The following is a 17,349-nucleotide window of genomic DNA, read 5'->3' as shown; positions in this document are numbered from 1 at the left end:
ATATATATTTTTTTTGTGTGACAAATTGTGTTTGATATTAGTTATAATAACTAAGTTAGTTAGGAGTTAGCAACACAAATCAGCCAATGGCTGATCAAGGTTGGCCGCATGTTTGGTTTAGCTTTATTATTATTATTATTATTATTATTATTATTTTTAACTATTAAGTCCTTAACATATTATAAGCTATTAATATTTAGTGTGAATGGAACAAAATGGCCAAGAATCAATCTATTGTGTGGCTGATTAATGCGCACATGGAATGGATCAGTTTTTTTTAAGTAATATAACAATGAAAATTACTAATGCTTTTTCTTTTAATTAACCATATTTCAAGGTATATTATAAAATTTAGGTAACAACTACATGACATAGTTTCAGTATTAATCAAACGTAAGAAGTGAGTAAATGTGTGAACCAAGTACGTATGTATGGATTGTGAAATGAATAACAATAACTACGAGTATAGCATGTTTATGGTCATGCATTCATGAAAATTATTTGTAGATTAGCGCATCTTTACGAGAAGCATGAATGCGTATTGAGTGATTGTATGTATCAAAGGTATAAGCGGAATTTAAATGTACAAGTATGGATAGATAAACAAAGTATAACTAGTATGAAATAGTCAATTTTATTACGATCCAAGTCTCGGGTTACATTGATACAAAACGAAATACGATAACACGAGATTATAATTTTTCGAAAATAGAAATACAAGACAAGCTTTCTAATTAAGGAAAGTTACGAAAAAAGCGGAGCGTTACATCCATTGGCATAACCGTTCTTCAAACTTTTCCAGCTGGGAAATGCGAATGCCATCAGCCAATCTTCAAACTTCCTAGACCACCTACTGTACTCCTCGATAGCCATAAGCTTTGGGGGTCTATTGAATGTTCCGAAGGCACTTTCCGATTCCCAAGCTTCCTTTTCTTTTCTTTTGGCGAATTCTCATTTTCTTTGCTTGATGAAGTATCATTGTTTCCGGAATTTCCCGTGAATGCGTACATGTCGCTGAACGGGTTCAAGAAAATGTCATCCATCTTGAATGTACCTGCAAAATCAGCAAACACTTAGAAACGTTTTCGAAATTTTTGAAAAATATGACAAACAAGCGGAACTATGATTGTCCGTAAAAGCGGAAACACAAGTGTCCGTATAAGCGGAAGTCCAAATAAGCGAAAGTGAAATGTTCAAATAAGCGGACCACTTGAGTGGATCAGGTATTGTCCAAATAAGCGGACCGTTCAAGCGGAACTCCTATGTTCGTTCAAGCGGACCTATCCATTTGTTCCTTCGAGCGGACCTATCAGATGTCTGTTCGAGCGGAACTATTCAGTTGATTCAAGCGGAAGTGCCGTATAAGCGGATCTAACAGGTTATTCTCGAGCGAACTAGATGTGATTTCAAGCGGACCAGATGTGATTTTCGAGCGGATCTATCAAGTAATTACAAGCGAACCTATCGATGTCCGTAAAAGCGGACCTAACTTTTTGACTGTTTTTACCCATTTTTAAGCCAAATTTTAACCTGAAACTTTCTAGGGTTTGTTAATTGTATATTTCACACAATATACTCAAAAATCAGACAATTTCAACCGTAGGAACCACTTCAAATCGAAAAAGTATGAGAGAAAGTGAGTAGAAATCAGAGAAATCGGTAGAATCAAGCTGTAGTAGTATGAACTCCTCGTCCTGAACTCTGATACCACTTGTTGGACCGTGTTTCGACCCTGAATAGTCAGTAGAGAACGTTCATCTTCACATACGAAGGCGGAATCAACGTAAATAAAGTTACACAACTTTTCCTATTCAATTCCTTCTCTTTTATTGCTTTCTGAAGTAAATTTGACAGAGTTCTGTTACACAAGCAAATTCCTAGATCCGCTTCAATGTACAACAAATCAGGTATATATAGTGTTGTGTGGTTCCCTTATATGGCCATGACAAATAAGCGAATCTACCACCTTGTCACAAAAGCGAACCACACCTGATGACCTCATAAGCGAACATGTTTGAACCCTATGAGCGGACCTACCTATAACATATGTTCACATAAGCGAACCTACAACATAATTCATGATTTTGACTTTCTAAACCCTATATTGACCTATATTGACCTAAGACCTTATGCAGACGTAGTCAACAGACATTCCATGCTCAACAATATTAGCCTTATGAATAATACGTATTAGTTTATGGCTTTGCCATAAATTCTTAGAATTGACTTTTATAGGGTTAGCAATTGAAGAATTAGGGTTGTTTCTTTTATAGTGTTTTTGATTGTTCATGGATAATTTGAATTAGAATGAAAGTATTTCTTGATGATTAAAAGTAGTCCATGTAGTTTTACTTTTAGTTTTATGATGAAAATAAGAAGGTGAAGATTGGGATTTTTGATGGTTAACGTTTATAGCCAATGCCACCTTGAGAATCTGGTTTATGTAGTCCCTTCACTGCTGCAATCTCTTCCGAGCATCTTCAGATAACCCATTGGAAGGAACTTTTGGATACGTAAACCACCACTGAGCAAATCTTAGGCTTATGAGAATTTGGGTGTCAGGTAAATGTTTTATTTTTGGTTTTGTGAATCTGTTTATAGTCTTCTTACCAGTTGATTAATACTTTCGCTTTTGTAAATTCGTTATTTTTTACAGTTTGTGCAGTGGCTTAGGTTATTAAACATTGTGCGTATTAGTTGATGTGGCAAATCCATTAGCATGCTTGATATTCTTTTCAAGAACCAGATTTTGAATGAACTCCACCACTAGCCACAGAATGACACATCGATCGAGCATAAGATTCAAGCCAAGAATGGTTGGCTGACTCGTCAAGGGCATCCAAATGATCTATTGGAGCTGATAACACGTGCAAAACATGGACAGATGGGACCTATCAAACACCAGATCCTTCTAGATGAGCAAGTTCATGGCAGGCAGTTGAGCCATCTTAACCAGCTTGGTTTTGTCTGCCCAATAAATGAAACTAAAAAAGTAAGCAAAATAACAGTAAATAATTTTTAATATTAAAAAGTATACGATTAAGGATTTATAAGCCTTTCTCGACAAGAAAGGCTACTGTAACATTTCCATTTTTTTATATATTAAAATAAAGTATATAAAACTTATATTATTAAAAGGGTGGACTACGGGTAAGTTGACTATTAGAAATATGAGGTATTTAGACTAACATAGGAACCGTTTAAAAATTATAATAATAAAAATACATTATAATTAACCTTACTCCGTTTTTAATGAAACTTAGATCAAAATGTAGATAAACATATTCTCGTTCTAATGACATATTCATCGTTTTATAAAGGCAAATTGGAAAATAATAATCCCATTTTTCTGAAATTGGCCGATAATAATCCCAAGTCAGTTATTAGCCAATAATAATCCGACCTCGTCCAATTTTTTTGTAAAATAGACCGCCGTTAAAATAAGCTTAACGAAGTTAAGTTTTTTTCCAAATTACAAACCGATGTTTTAGGGCTTTTGATCAGAACGAGGATACAAGTCCATTGATGTAAAACTTACCTCGAACTGAAGCCCCGTTTCTGAAGCCCCGTTTCCGTGGGTTGAATTTTATTAATTGGAAGTTAAACACCCGAACTGAAGCCCCGTTTCCGTGGGTTGGGGGTAGTATTTCGAGGTAAGTTTTACATCAATCGACTCGTATCCTCATTCTGATCAAAAGCCCTAAAACATCGGTTTGTAATTCGGAAAAAAACTTAACTCCGTTAAGCTATTTTAACGGCGGACTATTTTACAAAAAAAAATGGACAAGGTCGGATTATTATTGGCTAATAACTGACTTGTGATTATTATCGGCCAATTTCAGAAAGATGAGATTATTATTTTCCAATTTTCCTTTTATAAAACGTCATATTTTAGAAGTTATAAGCATGTGCGTACGTGGAAGGGAAGTCGTGATCTCCAAGATTCAACTTGGAGTATAAATAAGAAATCATCCCTTGCTCATTTTCTTGTCCCTCCTTTCTCTTGCCATCTCTCTCTGCTCTACTATATACTCCATTTTGCTTTAGTATTTCATCTATAATACTCCAAAGCTCTGCCCCGTTTTAAGTGTTCTAATCCCTGATCACTGATTCGATACCCTGTTCGATTGATATTGAACCCAGCAACGGATGTCAAGGCGCTACCTGATTAAGGCTATGCTTTGTAAACTACGTTGGGGTTCTGTCTCGTGACGTATTGATAAAGTTGAATTGGGTTATTAAACTTAACACGAGTGCATTATATATTTTATTAAGAGCTCGGAAGTTATGCCTAAGATTATACCAGGAGGCATGTAGTTGAACCCTAAAGTTACAAAGTGAGTTATTCACCTTTTTCACATTATTGTGATCCATTATATTTAAAATGCTTTACAAAATATTTTCAGTTATACTTACTGGGATTAAGTCTTTGTAATCTATAATTATTACAAGTAGTTGGGGTTTTGTATACATTACTAGTCCACAATCACCAAGGGTGTGATAGGAACCATTACTGTTGGGTGACAGGACCCAAAGTAATATGACCACAAGCACAGGGGAATGTCCCTAGTCGCATACTGTGTTGAATAATTGAGAGAAATATACATTGTAATTCCCCTTAGTACTGTAAAGTTATAACAATGTGTCTTTTTATAAAATGGAATGAACTTGCCAGTATTTCTTGCTGATAAAATATTTTTAAAACGCGTTTCAGGTAATTTGCTAATTTGCTGTAAAGATAATAGAAGTCAGCTATGAAGCACCGAAGGCTTAAATAAAGTGGCTATGAATACCTGAATAAAAGAAGAAATTTATGTTATTAATTAGGGTTTATCTCTATAAAAAAACATTTAAATAAAATACGGGTTTTAGCCCATTTATTTAATATTAAAAGTTTGGTGTTTTTATAAACTCTGAAATTATTTCCTAACTACGATCTTGATAAAAGAAATTTCCGCTGCGTACTTAATAAACACCGGTACCACTTGACTGGTTCACGGCTCCCGCTCCCAGGGTGGGGTCGGGGGCTGTGACAACTACCCCGGGGTAAAAGTACTAATCTGTCCATCTATGTACTACCTAACTAAGAGAATAGTACCCGTTGGGCTCACGGACTAAAGACAGTCGCTTCCTCTGTAACTATGGTTTTCTTTGGCATTTAATTTGTTTCTATTTTTCATATAAAGTTAAGTTAAAGATTCAAAAATATGTTATGTCAACATTATTAGTATAGTACCCGTTGGGCTCACGGACTAAAGACAGTCGCTTCCTCTGTAACTATGGTTTTCTTTGGCATTTAATTTGTTTTTATTTTTCATATAAAGTTAAGTTAAAGATTCAAAAATATGTTATGTCAACATTATTAGTAATTACGTGTGGGTTTCTTTCTACAGTTGCCCTTACAATTCGTAAGTTTAGCTGACATGTCTGACACAGCATAATGGTGGTCATGGTGTTTACTCAAATTCCGGTGCTTCATGAGAAGGTATGTAATTCTATAAAATTCTCTAGACCCGTTCCCGCTTTAGCTATACTTTTCTATGTATGTCTTTGGCAACCCTACAAAAGCTCGAGTCGGCTTGCTAAAAGCTCGAGTCGAGCTTGAATGAGCTACTCGATATCGGCTTGCTAAAAGCTCGAGTCGAGCTTGAATGAACCTGAGCCTGAGCTCGGGCCTAAAAATATATATTTAATAAATGATCGTGAGCTTCACTTATTGAGCTCAAGCAGGCTCGCGAGCTTAAACAAGCTTATTGTTTTTTAGTTTGGTTTATTACAAAAATATCATTGTATTATAATAAGCCTAGAATAGGGGATTTGAATTCGATTATGCTTTTTGTTACACGATTACAGTGGCTGATGAGTGTACTGTTTTGGGAGTGTCTCGCAACCCAAAATCTTTTGCTAAATCATTGTCTGGTTCTGGTAAGTTTAGAAATTTGAAATATAATAATAATTTATGGGAAAATCATCAAAATAGCCACGACCACGCCGGTATTTCAATACTAGCCAACTGACACCTCTCCACGAGCCGGTACCATTCACATTCACTGACACGGCTTAAGGAGTTCTCTCAACGCAAACCAATTGGAACACGACACGCGTCCGACAAACTTCTAAAACGGCTTGGGTCACCTCAGATGTCGCGAACAGTGCCTGTGACGGCTTGAGCACTTGCCGGAAACGGCTCGGCTTGAGTACCACCGTAAACCACCACCACCCTCACCGAACACCACCACCCTGCAACCAACCACCACCCTCACCGAGCACCACCACCCTCCACCCACCACAACCACCACCTGGATTAGTATAGATGCAGCCAAATAGAAGAAACCAAAAATTTGGTTTGGGAAAAGTCGACTGAAGGACTCCTGACAATTGAGAATTGATTGTTCTTTGGGCAATCTTGCTTGAAGTGCCCGGAGGTGACTTGCTGGTCCGCGGTGCACTTGCCCGACTTTTTCAGTGCCGCCGTCTCATCGCGGAGGGGTGTTAGCCAGGCTAACGCCCGGAGTTTGTTGTGTACTGTGAAACCGGTGGTTGATGATGAGTTTGTTGAGTTGATTAAGTTGTTGAACGACGATAAAGACTTGAACTCCGATCTGCACATATGCTTCAAGGAGGTGAGGGTTGTGGTGGGTGGAGGGTGGTGGTGGTGCTCAGTGAGGGTGGTGGTTGGTTGCAGGGTGGTGGTGGGAGGTGAGGGTGGTGGGAGGTTGCAGGGTGGTGGTGGGAGGTGAGGGTGGTGGTGGTGCTCGGTGAAGAAGATAAAGACAGGGTGGGAGTTTTGAAAAGAAATAGGGAGATGACAGATGAGAAGGAAAGAGGAGAGAGAAAGGTGACAGGTGATGGGAGATGTTTTGACAGTTAACACGTGGCAAAAGGTGATTGACCTTTGAGGAAAGTTCTTAGCTTATGTCTTGAGCCGGGTTGGAATTCGTGAAACGGCATTTTATGGGGTGTCAACGGGCTGTTTTTTAAATCTTGTATGATCGCATGATGTGGTTCTTGTACGATAATGTTTTCCAATGTTCTGCAGATGAAGTTTAGCCAAAAGAGGATTCAAAGACATTGAAGATTTTGATGAACACGTGCTAGCGGTGTACACGGCTCGGGTCGCTCATGAGCTACTCGATATCGGCTCGCTAAAAGCTTGAGTCGAGCTTGAATGAGCCCGAGCCTGAAGTCGGGCCTAAAATATATTTAATAAATGATCGTGAGCTTCACTTATTGAGCTCGAGCAAGCTCGTGAGCTTAAACAAGCTTATTGTTTTTTAGTTTAGTTTATTAAGGGTATGTTTGGTATGGAGCTTTTAGGAGCTTCAAACTTTTAAGAAAAAGCTCCTACTCAATAAAAAGACTTGTTTGGGTGAAGGAGCTTGAAGCTTTTAAGTTAGGAGCTTGAAGCTTTTGGTTGAACGCTCCTACTAGTAGCGTTTAGAAGGAGCTACAAGCTTTTAGAGAAAAAATGACTATTTTAACCTTTAAAGATAATGAATTTTAATGCACAATCTTTTTAAATTTTTAGTTATGTCCATTTTGGTCATTTTATACATTTTATTAAAAGCTCCAGCTACTCTGCCAAACACCAAATATATATCTAAAAAGCTACAGCTACTAGCTATCAGCTACAGTTACTAGCTACTAGCTTCCAGCCAACAGCTACCAGCTTCCAGCCACCGGCCACCAGCTACTTTTGCCAAACATACCCTAAACATATAATATTAGAGTAAAATGCCATTTCCGTCCCTGAGGTTTATTTTTTTTCACATGTGAGTCATCGTGGTTTCAAAATCTTGCCATTTTCATCCGGCACCTTAACTCCATCCAAAAAGGGTATTTTGGTCTTTAAGAGAAGTTTTTGATGGAGTTAACAAGTCGGATGAAAATGGCAAGATTTTGAAACCACGGTGACTTTGAGGCGGAAAAACAAACCTTTGGACAAAGGTCGCAAAAGTGGTCAAACCTCAGACGAAAAGGGCATTTTACTCATATTTTTATTACATTAGTTATTATGTATCAAATTATGATAAAAGTTATAATTATAAATGTTTTCTTGGAATGGCTATTGGGATAGGAGAATTTTGAAAACTGAAATGATGCTAAGCAGGTATGCTTTGATATGTTCATTATTCATATTGCTTGGTTATTTTTTTCATTTAATAATTTTTGATACCTAGGGTTTTCACAAAAGAAGCGATAGAACTATGCTCACACATTTAAAAAACCTTTGTTTTTTGGTATTATATATTCTAAGCGTGGATCCCATTATATAAGATAGTAGTGTTAAAAAACAAATTCCAAGCATGAGATGATTTTAGCGTCAACATAGTTTTGACGCTAAATGTGGCTTTATGCGGGTCGCTTCAAGGTAAATTCATAATTTGGTTAAGAGTTATGAAACAAAGTTTTAGATCACGTACATACGTGAAATATTTAGTTAAATGTGTTTATAATCGGTTAATAAGATTGTGAAATTCGATAATAGATATGTAAGTTTGAATGGAACGTTGATGTAGTATGCCCAGGTGGCTCAAGAGGCTGCACAAAGAGGTAGTATAATCAAAATGTAAGGTTTTAAATCGCATCTTGTAGCATCTTTTAAAGATTTTTAAATGCAGATCAATCAAGACTTATGGAATTGCATAGAGCGGAAGGTCTCATGCCTTCAATGAGTGACCCTGAATCCTTTAGTTTTTGAGTATGTATGGTGACATATTGTTCTTTTTGTTGGAAATCAAAGGGGTTAACAGTCTTGTTTGAGATATTTACACAACAGTAATTTGGGATGATCAGATGAATTGATATGAATACAATGATGAATATGAAAAGTAAATCTTATTGATGGTGGTGTATGATTACGTATAACCAACACACACAAGTTTGAGTTACAAATATTAATATATATATACATGCTTAAACGGTGCCTTCAACCATTGCGTCTTTTAGAGAACTGGTTGATGGTTTAACCGTTTATAACTGCCATAATTATCTAATAATATTCCCTAATTAAATATAATAGTAGTTAATTATATTAAGTCTAGATTATAATAAACATATTTTAACATCTCCCCCTAATCTAGACTTCATATCTTCTTCTTGTTAGCTTCCTTTGGCAAACAATCTTCCGGCTTCACGTTACATGTCTTGCTAAGATGACCATATCTTCGACATTTATAACATTCATATTGAGACAATGGTTTCTTGTGAGTTTTGAAATCTTTGTGTCGATCCTACTTCCTTCTTTTCTTTGAAACCCATCTGTGTTGATGATGATAATTTGAAGGCATTTTCAACAGAAGGTTCTTCATATTGTCCCATCCGTAGTTCATGTGATTGTAAGGTACCAATTAAGTTTTCTGGTGAGAATGTGTCCATATCCTTGGATTCCTCGATTGCTACTGCCACACATTCAAACCTCCTTGTTAAACTTCTTAGGATTTTCTCCACAATCCTTCTATCATCTATGGTTTCTCCATTCAGTTTTAGTTGACTCGTGATCAAGACAACCCGGTTATAATAATCTTCAACAGATTCTATTTCCTTCCTCCGTAGGTTGTCGAATTCACATCTTAAGGTTTGTAACCTTACACTCTTGACTCTATCATCTCCTTTATAAGTTTTCTACAATGTATCCCATGCTTCCTTTGAAGACTCTGCCACAGATATCCTTTCAAATATTATATCGTCTACCGTTTGGAAAATAAGGAATGGCGCCGTCTTGTCTTTTAATTCTTTTGGTTCCTTTTGGTTTGATGATGAACTAGATTCTTCATATCCATTTTGAATAATATTCCATAGATCTTGTGATTGGAATAGTACCTTCATTTTTATGCTCCAATGATAGTAATTCTTACCATTTAGTATCGGTAATTGAAAGTGCAAACTATTGTTGTATGGTGCCATTATTCCCAGAGTTTGGTCTTCCCTTGGTTTCCCTTTCCTTTAACCACTGAGGTTATTTTTGCTTTCCTTTAACCACTGAGGTTATTTTTGATTTTTCGATTTGAACCTACACAGGTTCGTATCGAGTCCACACTGGTTTCTTTTTATAAGCCCACATAGGTTGTTGTATAAACCCACATAGGTTTATGAAAATGAATTTATATTAGTAATTAAATATTCCCTTTGATAAAATCTAGAGAAATCCCTTTAATAATTCCTTTATGAATTTTGTCTCCACGTGCACAAGTAATAGCCACACAAACTTCCTCTTGACTCTTTGCCGACCTTCGGTTTTGATAAAGATGTTGCCGACTTGATTAAATTGAATTCACGATTCCTTTTTTTATATATCTGGATTTCCTTCAAAATAAATGTTTGCTCTAACTCTAATGTATTAGCATTTTTCTCATCTTAGTTGACATGGATTGGTAATTCGAATAAGAAAGTAATATCATACAACAGGGTGGGGTTAGTGTAAAAAGGGGTGGTTCTGTGAGAAGTGTAAGAAGTATTTTAAGCTCTTAGATCTTTTAGTTAATGGTTGAGACCAAAAGGGGCTTAAAATGTAAATTATGTTTTATTTTTTTGACTAATTTGGCTAGATTAGGGGTAATAGTTTCTTTTTATATTGTATTGTTTAAATAAAGAAATTACCATCAACTTTAGTGAACATGCAAGTTCCACCCATCTTTTTTGAACGTCAATAACTTTTTATAGGTAACGTTTTTTTTTCTTTAAAATCACACCATAATAACGAGCTTTTTTTTATCTTTAATATGAGTACCATATTACTATATTTATATAGAGAAAAGAATTATGTATGATATGAAGCCTACTAGAATGCAGGTTTAAAACACCATACGAAGAACATATACTGGAATGCAGGTGTAAAACACCATGAATGCAGGTGTAAAACACCATACGAAGAAAACATACTCGAATGCAGGTTTAAAACACCATACGAAGAAGATCTACTGGAATTGTAGGTATAAAAACCACACATAATGTGCAATGAAATCATTACAGGTGTTAAAACACCATGACTGTATTACGATTCAAGTCGTGGTGTTTTTAGAATCTGAATAGTGTTTTATACTTTCAAAATAATAAAAATCATTCCAGATCTTAAAACACTATTACCGTATTGGATTCAAGTTGTGGTGTTTTTGGAATTCGTATGGTGTTCTATACCCGTGAATTAAAAAATACGAACTGATGATTCAAAAAAATAGGAACTGTAATTTCCTTCGATCTCTATGAATCAGACGATAATGATTCATAAAATCAATCTCTGAGTTCACATATAAAACTGAATTCATAAATCTTTGTAAAAAAAATAAGATTATCACTAACCTAAAGTAACTTATTGGAGGTTACAAAGATTATTTTATCAATTAATTGAACTTTGAAGTAAATTACATTATTGCCCTTTTAATTTAATTAAATTGAAGGATACATGTCAACACCATATTATTTCCTACACTTTTCACATTATTAACCCTTTTTACACGATCCTTAATCTCATACAACTTTTTAGTTATTCAATTATTACAATATTTTTAATTATTCATTTTCATTAAATAAATAAGAGTAGTTATCTACAACTAATAAGAAATTTATAAATTCCGAATCATACCAATCTACCATCTTTCATAATCAACTTAATTGGAAAGAAATTAAATATACTTAAAATGAAATAGTAAATCATCATCACTATTTATCTCTCTATTTTTATCCAAACAATTATAATTACTACTCCTTGTTCAACCACTTTTGTTTGTATCTCTAGATTATTATGGAAATGATTTAAGTAACCAAATAACAAATAAATAAATAAATAAATAAAGTAAAATATTATAAAACGTATATTGTTTTTTGTTATTTGGTATCAATCAATCTTCGTCATAAAAACATTTACCGATGTTCTATATCATTACACAAATAATCAAAGATAAAACTTTAGAGTATGTATGTAACTAAAATAACATATTTTAATAAATAAATATGTATTATCAGAATTTAATTAAAATTGTATTATTAATTGTGTGATTAAAATAGGATTCCAAGATGTCTTAATCCTCTCATATTTTAATAAATAAATTATATATCAAAATTTATTTTTTTAAAACACATCTTAACGACTACTATATGTGTAATACACATATGTAACATCCCTAAAATATAAATTCTTTATTTTAATCCGACATTGCAGTTAAACAGGATAAACTAACTAGTTATAAGATCCAACCTAGTTAAATAAGAGCCAAGAAATACCAAGTTAGAGTGTTAAAACAATTAAACTAGAAACCTCATGAAAATAGGAGGGCTAATTGTGCAAATTGTGAAACAAGTTTCATTAAAACAAAAAAATTAAAAATCCAACACACACTAGTGTGTGTGTGGATCGACCAGAACACAGGGGGTGGAGGGGCGACCAGGTTTCTCCCACATACCCTAACTTGCTCAAAATTCACAAATTGAAGGCTCAATTCCTTTCTGAAACGAAATTTGAGCTTAGATTTGTGACAACCCGACTTCTTGAGGTTAGTATTATCCTATTCCCCGACTCCTTTGTTGTATTTACATATCCTAGATCAGTGTGTTAGTGAGTATATGTTGCAAACCTGTACTTGTTAATGAGTAACGTATTGGAATACTGGATTTTGCTAAGACATCTTTCAACCAAAGATCCTTCGACCGAAAGGTCCAACCTTCGAAGGATCATATAACCGAAAGATCCAGCCTTCGAAGGATCACGAAACATAACCTTCGACCCAAGATCTATCCTTCGACCCAGGATAGGACCCTTCGACAATCCTTCGGACTAAGAAGGATCCTTCGAACCAAGACCCAATCCTTCGATGTGAGGCCTTAACTTTCGGCCCAACTTGTTACCGGCCCAAACCCCCACCTATATTAAACAGCAGTTACGTAGAAGGCATAGAGTCAATCGAATAATTCCAAACCCTAGAAACCTTTTGGGCGACGGCAGAAATCAGGAACCTCCTGTTGTGTTCATCATCATATTCTCATCCATCATTCGGTTAGTATAATCCTTTGCATATTGTTCCTATGTGATGCTCTCAATTACATGATCTTGTTTGATAGATAGTTCATGCATGGAACTAGGGTTTAACAGGTAGGTGATTGATTGACGATTTCTGTGATATAATGTTGATTGATGTTATCGTTCCACGTTCTTGTTTCAATCGATTAGGGTTAATTTGGTGAATGGGTTCGGGTCGTTGTAGAACCGGACTAGGGTTGATCGGTTGTATTCTAGCCAATCGGATAGGCTATTGATTATTGTTGTTCGGTTATCATGATCTGTTTGAACATTACATCGTACATTAGAGCACAAGTATGCACTCATTCACACACGTTCACAGACCGACTCCTGGTGAAAACACAAAACGTGATTGCTGGATCGTATGATTAGGGTTTCTGTAACCGAAAGATGCTGTAATTGATTGTTAATTGTTAAGTGTAACCGAAAGATAACTGTGGTAGTCGAAGGATAACTGGCACAAACATGACATTTGGTTCGAAACATAGCACTTGGTTCGAAACATAGCAGTTGGTTCGAAACATATCTGTTGTGATCGAAAGATGAGTGTACCGAAACATATATATATTATGATCGAAAGATGAGTGTATCGAAACATATCCGTTGTGTTCGAAAGATGAGTGTACCGAAACATAACTGTTGTTGTCGAATGATAACTGTGAATCGAAAGATGACTAATGTGTCGAATGATTAAATGAGAAATGATACGTGTTGTGCTTGTATGCAAACTGACTGTTATGTGTAACTATCATAGGGCTTGGTAAATCACTGTTGTTAAAAGAGTAATTAATTCTACCGAGCAATCCCAGGTGAGTTCACTACATTCGAGCATGCGTCCCAGTGGTTGGGGACAGTCAGTGGGTATCCCATGGGGGGATAAGTCTTTGGGTAAAAACGGGTATATTGGTTAATATTCTCACCTATCATCTTTTGTAAGTCCCTCATCGGGTATTAGTTAGTAGCGCTACTTAGGTTTGGCACCCTCACCCCGTGCCTGTAGAGGACGGAGGTGAACTAATGACCCAGTCTGGCCCAGTACTAGATAGGAGTACGTGGGAAGGGCAGTCATGTATTTCAGGAGCCGTCCGTGTTTGGAAATGAGATATTAACAATATTACTTGCATTGGGTATTGAACTATTTTATATACAACGGGTAATCAAACGTTTTCTAAAACTGTGAACTCGCCAGCTTTGTCTGATACACGTGTTACATGCTCGCAGGTCCTTAGGTACTTGGAAAGCAGGAACTTGCTGGCTGGAGGGCGCGAGTGGTCATGGTTGCTTGATGGATTTATTATTAGACATTTATTTACTATGATTGATTGGATAACATTTATATTACGATACATTAACGCTTCCGCTAAACTTATGGTTTTTGAATAACTTATGTTGGGATTTCAGTATCTTTAAATAATGAAGTTTTATTTCAAACTTGTGATTCAATGTAATTGGTGGCTCATTGCTAGTCGTCACACGCCTAGCAGGGACACTCCCTAGGTGGTAATTTTGGGGGTGTGACAGTTTGGTATCAGAGCCACTGGTTATAGTGAATTGGTTTTAAAAATGTTTTATAAAACCAGACTATAACTGAACTGATACGACATACTGATACGACATGGACCATGACACTCAACTCCAGGCAGCAAGGTTCGTCTCTTGTTTACTATTGTATAATACAGTTAGTACATACTCATGATTGATATCACACTCGAACGCACACATGCCATTACAATACGAATTATTATGCTACCTGTCCATACTACGTGTTTTTAAGAGTAGGACTCTTCTTGTGTTTACATGATCTATGTTGTGATATCGACGGTCGTACTGTATGAATTAGGGGAAACCTTCTAACATGAGTAGGGAGGAACTGAGATAAGCATGCAAATCAGGTTATTATTATGGGTGCACACATAATAACAACGTGAGGTGCATGTGAGTCCCAGTAAATCTCGACTAGTGTGAAAAAGGAATCCCGCGTTGTTAGTCAATGTTGTATTAGAACCTCGAAAACTGTGAATACTATAGCAATACTTGACATTCGCCTGAAATGGTCTGTTAATTTGTTACTTCTTCCCATACTTATAGAATCATGAACGGACGTGGTGGAGGTCGTCGTGGTGGACGCGGTGGGCGTGGTGGAGGCCGCGGTGGCGGACAAGGCGAAATCCATATGACTCAAGCTGAGCTAGAGGCATTACTCAACGCCCAGGTGGCTGCAGCCTTGGCAGCTTATCAGGCTGGTATGACATGTACCAGACATTCTTTCCTTTGAATCGTGAACTTGAGTCTTACTTGTTGGTTTATTTTCTTTCGTTAATAGGTCAGCCGGCGCCACAAAACCAGCCTCACCCACCGGTCTGCACTTTTAAAACTTTCATGGATTGCAAGCCACAGACCTTCAGTGGCACTGAAGGGGCTGTAGGACGCTGGTTCGAAAAGGCGGAGTCAGTGTTTGCGATATGTAACTGCCCAGTTGGGGATAGGGTAAAGTTTGCAGCAGGCACGCTTCAGGATGGTGCCTTGACCTGGTGGAATGCCCAGGTCCAACTGCTAGGTATTGAGGCGGCGAACGCCACTACGTGGGATGATTTCAAGGAACTGATGAGAGAGGAATATTGCCCTCGAGACGAGATACAAAAGTTAGAGAATGAGTACTACGATCTAAAAATGGTGGGGTCTGAAATTGAGGCGTATGTGAAGCGGTCGTACGAGTTAGCTGATTTGTGTCCGACTCTGTCCCGACCCATGTCCCGAAGAATCGAGTTGTTTATTAAGGGGTTACCTCCACGGGTGAAGGGTTTAGTTACAGCGGCGAACCTCAATAACCTAACTCAGATTGTTAGATTGACGCATAAGATCGTTGACCAGGAAGTGGAGAGCGACTCATTGCCACCTCGTATTTCTAGCACTACCACAGCTGCCACTACTTCCACTGCATCTGCTGTTGATAGCAAACGTAAGTGGAACGAAGCGGACAAGGGGTCCAACTCTGCACAGCCTCAGAAGAAGACGGATACTGGCAGCACCCGCAGTTTCAGTCAGACAGCATCAGTAAATCAGAACTCGAGTAACAGATCAGGGCAGGGATCATATGCGGGGAAGCTACCCTTGTGCAGCAAGTGTGATTTTCATCACAAGGGCAGTGTACTCGAGTTTGTTATCGGTGTAATCGACCGGGGCACAAGGCCAGGGATTGTAGGACCACACTTCCAGCTCAGCAGCAGCCAGCGCAGCAGGCGGGTAGGCAACAGCCTCAGCAAACTCAGGGTAATCAGAAAGGGTGTTATCAGTGTGGGGCCGAGGGGCACTTCAAGCGAGACTGCCCTCAGTTGAGACAGAACACAGGGGGTGGTAACGGGAATAACAATGCAGGGAACAACGGGGGTAATGTTGCGCGTGGCGCGGGTTTGTGCTGGGAGCTGGGGAAGCGCGGAACGACGGCAACGTGGTTACTGGTACGTTTTCAGTAAACGGTGTTATTGCTTCTATTTTATTTGATTCTGGTGCCGACTGGAGTTACGTGTCTTTAGAGTTTAGCTCCCAATTAGGGTTAAGTCCTACACTTCTTGTAATGAAACACATAGTAGAAATCGCAAATGGTAAAACAATCGAAGCTACACATGTTCTATTTGGGTGTAAAATCGATCTTCTGGGTCAAGTTTTCGACATTGACTTGATTCCTATTACTCTTGGAAGCTTCGACGTGATCGTTGGTATGGACTGGTTGTCCAAGTATCAAGCAGAGATTCTCTGCAAGGAGAAGATCATACGTGTTCCCCTTCCCAGTGGAGAATTTCTATCAGTTCAAGGCCATCGCAGCGGGACCCCAGTTAGCATTGTTTCGGCAATGAAGGCTCAGAAGTATTTGCGTAAGGGCTATCCTGCTATATTAGCTCTTGTTACCGATTCATCGTCTGATGAAAGGAAGATCGAGGATCTTCCAGTTGTTCGGGAATATCCCGACGTATTTCCTGAGGAACTTCCTGGTTTACCTCCACATCGTCAGGTGGAATTCCAGATTGACCTCGCCCCAGCGGCAGCCCTAGTTGCTCGTGCTCCTTATCGTCTTGCGCCAGGAGAACTGCAGGAATTATCAAACCAACTCCAAGAGCTGTTGGATAGGGGTTTCATCCGACCTAGCTCTTCCCCTGGGGAGCCCCAGTCTTATTTGTGAAGAAGAAGGACGGGTCCTTACGAATGTGTATAGATTATCGCGAGCTCAACAAGATGACGATCAAAAACCGTTATCCTTTGCCTCGTATTGACCGACCTGTTTGACCAGTTACAAGGGTCGAGCCTTTTAAACTCTAGATCGACTTAGGTCTGGTTATCAT

The sequence above is a fragment of the Helianthus annuus genome, chromosome 16 (assembly GCF_002127325.2).
Source record: "Helianthus annuus cultivar XRQ/B chromosome 16, HanXRQr2.0-SUNRISE, whole genome shotgun sequence".
Taxonomy (NCBI): Eukaryota; Viridiplantae; Streptophyta; class Magnoliopsida; order Asterales; family Asteraceae; genus Helianthus; species Helianthus annuus.
This window is presented reverse-complemented; position numbering follows the sequence as displayed.